The sequence below is a fragment of the Monopterus albus genome, unplaced genomic scaffold (assembly GCF_001952655.1).
Source record: "Monopterus albus unplaced genomic scaffold, M_albus_1.0 scaffold202.1, whole genome shotgun sequence".
Classification (NCBI taxonomy): Eukaryota; Metazoa; Chordata; class Actinopteri; order Synbranchiformes; family Synbranchidae; genus Monopterus; species Monopterus albus.
The window spans coordinates 624,495-630,168 of NW_018128082.1; positions in this window are offsets into that span (position 1 = coordinate 624,495).

Genomic DNA, 5,674 nt, shown 5'->3' on the forward strand with positions numbered 1-5,674 from the left:
TATGTATATGTATATATGTTGTTTTTTTTTAAATAGGAGATGGTAGAGTTTTTTGTTGACTGAAGATCAAGGTCTAGAAGATGAGAGGTATTTAAAATGAATATAAAGATAAAAAAAAATGCTTAACTATCTTTAGTTTGTGTCCTCATTTTGAGTTTTTGTCAGTTAATTTAATGACTTGAAAGGAGTGCAGGTTTGGTGGATAGCAAGAGCTGTAACCCATTGCTTTTTGTGGACCCAGTTCATCTTCTTCTTATTGTAACATAAAAGAATCACTCATTTGTTTGTAAAGTATGTAATGTATCCCTGATGAATGCATGGGGGCTGAAACACATTTGTGGTAAGCCAATAAAATGAATGCATTTTAATAATTTTAGCTCCAAAACACTGTTCTAAAGTATATTAACCACTGAGGCCATAACTGGACAAACATATCTTGCAGTTTACATGGTTTGGAATCATTATTTATTCTTTAAATTAATTGTTATACTTCCTTATATTATATTTAATATAACGTTAAATTCAGTTTACATTCAGAATAGATTTGAAGCCATATCAGACTCAAAACTGCAATTTCCTTAAAGTGCAGAGACATTTATCTGTATTGAGGATCCTTCTGGAAGCAGTACCTTGCCATCTACACTTGATTTCACAGCTGGGATATGCTCAAAATCACAGGACAAAGTAAACAGGCCTGGGCCTCTGAAACTCAGCAAGCTCAGCTATGGCCTGTGGGGACACTGGACAGCAGGGAGGCACAGTCTGCGGTACAAGGCTGTGTAGGCCTCATCTCCATTCACAAAGCATTCACGCTCTAAACAAACAAAGACACTCATACATGGCAATGCTTACGTTGCTTCAGGAACAAGCACTCACACTTTGAGTTGCCTACCAAAATGTTTCTGTGCGGAAGATCTTGCTGGGTCCGTCTCTGCCGCAGTGAAAGTCTCTCTGGTGTTTGTTTAAGAGGAGAAAAGCAGAGTGACTAACCAGCTCCCGTTCTCTCCTTAGCCTAAATTAGGCCTTTATCATCTTCCCTCTTCACTGCTGTCTGGTAGTTGTCTGTGGATAGAAGTTCCCAGTTTCTCCTGTGTATATTTGCCTCCTGGAGGCTGTTGCCATTGCTGCGTCACTCCTGCTGCATCACTGACCCACATAGAGAAGCTGAGAAGGAGGGGTGACGTGGTGAATGTGTGGAGGAAAGGGATAAGTAGAAAACAACCGGCAATGTTCTACACTGCTCCAGCAAACAAATGGATGGGTCTTCCGCTCTGGCTCAGCTTGGGGCCTACTTGCTGCTGTGGTATTCAGGAAGTGGGTCTGGGAGACAGATCCTTTATTGTTACGTAATGAATATTTTTCCTCATATACCAGAGTCAGCTGAGAAGGCGGTATCCAGCATTCAGAGACTGATAATAGGCCATAGTAGCTACCAGTCAAGGGTGTCATGTCAGATTACTCCATATCCCAGCTATCATTTGGCCAGAAGAATATTTAATGTTGAGAAAAGCTTTGACATTAACAGAAGATAACCTGCATTTTAACATGTGCTATAAAATGTCAGATTCTTCTTGTTGTCCCTTAACACATGAAAATGTTGCTTCTGCTTCTATTTTTTCAGTAATTTGTGACAATAAAAACTAAAAATATTAATTTAGCATATAGCTGTTTTGTTAACATTTATTGTACCATGTGTTGTCTCTGATCCGCTGTAAGGTACCTGTTAGAAACAGAAAAAACAATGCATACCTCTCTCTTATGTTACGTAGCTTGCTTGTACAGGTTTTAGGTGAGGAAGGACCATTGTGGTAGATGCCTTCACAGATGTATTGGTACAGGGTTTCAATCCAAAATAAGTGTGTTGTTGTCTTTTGGCCTAGATATGGCAACCAGAATTACAGCACTTGTTTTTGCACACGTTACCCAAGGGTTTATATGCTTGATCCTCCTCCTCCCATCATCTGACTCTAGTTTTCATTGCCACGTTGCTCCCTCTGCTGGCTGCGTGGTTAAACACAACAGAGAGACTATATACTGTACAAACCCGGGCTGGCTTTAGGGAGACAGCATTGCGTGCTGAAGGCCTTCAGCAGAGTGCGCAGAGAACAGTTTAGGGGCAAATGTAAACAGGACGTGCATTAGCCCATATGTTGAAATTGACCATTGACCTTGATATCATGTCAGCAGGCCACCAGGTTCTTAAGTATATAGTTTGTTGTTGTTGTTGTAAACATTTTAGTTCAGGTTTTACCAACATTTATAGATTTACCACTAATGCTGCACAATGTAAACCCTTTGCAACAAACATAAATAGCAAGTAATGGCATCTATACATTGAATACTAGTGGTAATTGCTGTCATCCAATGTGCAACAGTAAATTTACCACACATAAAAATACAGATTTGTTTGGAATAATATTTGGCACATTTATACTAATTTCTTTAATTACACAAATCAACACTAAATTTAAAATGGAAGAACATGTTAAAATTATGTGATGGCATTTGTATTGCAGTTGTTTCAGAGTAGTAATAAAACTGTTCAGTTCCTTCCACTGCAGCTCCTTACTCCCACTGCTGTGGAAAAAGGTTAAAAAAAATTGGCTGTGCGCTCCACGTCACTGGTAAACCCAGTGCACTGATTCCTCAAGTCTGCTCCCAAAACATCTCTGAATTGCAGAGCTATTACAGTAAAATAAAAAAGAGAAAACAATGCAGATTTACTGTACACTCCTTGTGTTCTAAAAATGCACAAACATGCATGATAAAGACAGCTAAATAGAAAATGACACAATTTCTGAATCATCTCTTACCTGTAAATATACCTTGTACAGATTATACAGATTCGTACAGGTCTCTAGTTTTAAGTACTCTGTTTTTATTCCAATCTATCTAATTTCAATGAACATTCCTTTGTTTGTCTGCATTATTTACTGTTTGTTTATCCTGCTTATTTTGCATTGCTTGCACTGTTGTTGCTGTTAACTGACACCTAGCAAGAGTCATAACAGATTAAGGATAACTGAAAAAAGGTTTGAAGTATCAAGGACATAATGTAAAACTACACTGGTAAGAAAACCTTATACTGTAGCATTTTTTCATATAGGAAATTGTGATGAGACATCATTGGCTCTTTTGGTGGAGTACCCAGCAGTCAAATTGCAAAAAAATCTTCCAGGAACTACAAATTACCTAAAGTTGGAAAAAAGAAGGATTTTATGACATGATGCAGTGACTTTAATATGAATCCAAAACACAATTTTTTCATAATACCGATAATAATATCTTGCAGCCATGATGATTTTAAGACACCACAACATCATATTTCCTTCATGTCACTGTTTACCTTATTTCTCACAGACGTAGAAGCTTTTTTAAGTAGCCTAGATAATATGAAATATTAGCCCAGCAAAGTAGCTAATATTTAAAATTAGCTACTGTAGCTAACTAACTTTGTATGGGAAAATCTACTTAGTTATGTAGTGTAGTTTTAACAACTATGTGGAGGCTCTGCTTAATGAATAGAAATTCACTGAGAAACTCTACTTCAGTTTTGGTAATAAGAAGCTGAAAAATCTTTTGAAAGAGGTGGACCCTGATTGCTAATTTGTAACAGTGCCCCCCAAGCAAGGACGCCATCTTGGACGCAGAACTGTAATCATGACAATTGAAAAGCAACTGAAAAAATGGCAGAGGGAGCTGATTCATGGGTGTTATGTTAAACAGATATGAGGTGATGGTAACAGAGGATATCAAAGAGGATATCAAATTATAGCAAAACTTTATGTAATGTTATGTGTATGGGGGGTGGTCCACGGCCCAGCGGACTGGTACTTCATATTGGTGATAAGATAATGTTATTATTGACCTCAATGTTGCAGTGATTTTCTCTGAGTACAATCAAACATATCTATGTTTTTACCACCCAAAGGCTTTATAGCTGTATTTTTGCAGAGGATAGTTTTAAGGTCTCGCAGTGGCATCACTGACTCAAAATACGTTCCTTCTCTAAAATTCAAGATTCAAGATTTTTTATTTGCCATTTATGCATAAACAGTCTAGGCATATAGGAATTCTTGTGCAGCTCTCCTTTGGAGTCAGATAAGGAGTCAAAAACCAGAAAGAACACTTAGTCTTAAAATAAAAAAGTTACATAAAGGCAACAAAGCATTAAAACTGCAATACACAAAAACAGAGTAATAGTATTTCCCACAGTGAACTTCAAACATCGCACTTAGTAATTCACATGGTGGGGTTGGATATGTCATTATGCTTGGTGAGGCAGTGAGGGGTTATTGCACACATATTCTCACATTTCTCACATTTTTGTATTTGCCATCAGTCTTACTGCGGCAGGGAAAAAGCTGTTGTAAAGTCTTGTTCTGTGTGTGATGATACTGTCCGCCCTGCTGTGCCTGAGGCTGTAGGTGCAGTTTTTGTGTCTGAGCAGAGAGTGAGCTGGGTGGCGTAGATCCCTGGTTTTCTGCCCTTTTACGACAGCGCTGTGTGTATAGTGTGTCCATAGCAGGTGCCCCAGGAACTTGTGGCTGTCAGCAAAGGGAAGGGGTTCTTCCTGAAGTCTACTATTATTTATTTTGTCTTGTTTATGTTGAAGATGAGGTTATTTTCCTCTCCATAAACAAGAATGTCATTCACCAGGCTTCTGTAGCCCGACTTGTCTCCCTCCTTGATGAGGCCCAGGATGGTGGTGTCATCAGCATATTTAATGATTGTCATGGTTGGAGACACAGTCGTGGGTGTACAGGGTGAAGAGTTTGGGGCTGAGACAGCAGCCCTGCGGTGAGCCTGTTCTGATTGTGAGCTCAGCAGACACCCGCCCTCCCATTCTGACCACCTGTGGTCTTTCAGTCAGGAGGTCCAGAATCCAGTTACAGGTGGGAGTTGGGGCACCGAGGTCTGTCATCTTCCCAATCAGGCTGCCCGGGCAAATGGTGTTAAATGCAGAACTGTAATCCAGGAAGAGCATCCTAGCATACAGTGAGGAACAGAAGTATTTGAACACCCTGCGATTTTGCAAGTTCTCCCACTTAGAAATCATGGAGGGGTCTGAAATTCACATTGTAAGTGCATTCCCACTCAGAGAGACAGAATTTAAAAAAAATTTCAGGAAATCACATTGTATGATTTTTAAAGAATTTATTTGTCTTGCACTGCTGAACATAAGTATTTGAACACCTGAGAAACAACAAGAATTCTGGCTCTCAAAGACCTGTTACTGTGCCTTGAAAAAGTCCACCTCTACTCCACTCATTAATCTAAATTAGTAGCACCTGTCTGAGCTCTTTAAAGACACCTGTCCACCCCACAGTCAGTCAGACGCCAACTACTACCATGGGCAAGACCAAAGAGCTGTCAAAAGACACCAGAGACAAAATTGTGGACCTCCACAAGGCTGGAAAGGGCTACGGGGCAATTGCCAAGCAGCTTGGTGAAAACAGATCAACTGTTGGAGCAATTGTTAGAAAATGGAAGAGGCTAAAGACGACTGTCAGTCTCCCTCAGACTGGGGCGCCATGCAAGATCTCACCTCGTGGGGTATCACTGATGATAAGAAAGGTGAGGAATCAGCCCAGAACTACAAGGGAGGAGCTGGTCAATGACATGAAGAGAGCTGGGACCACAGTTTCAAAGGTCACTGTCAGTAGAACACTAC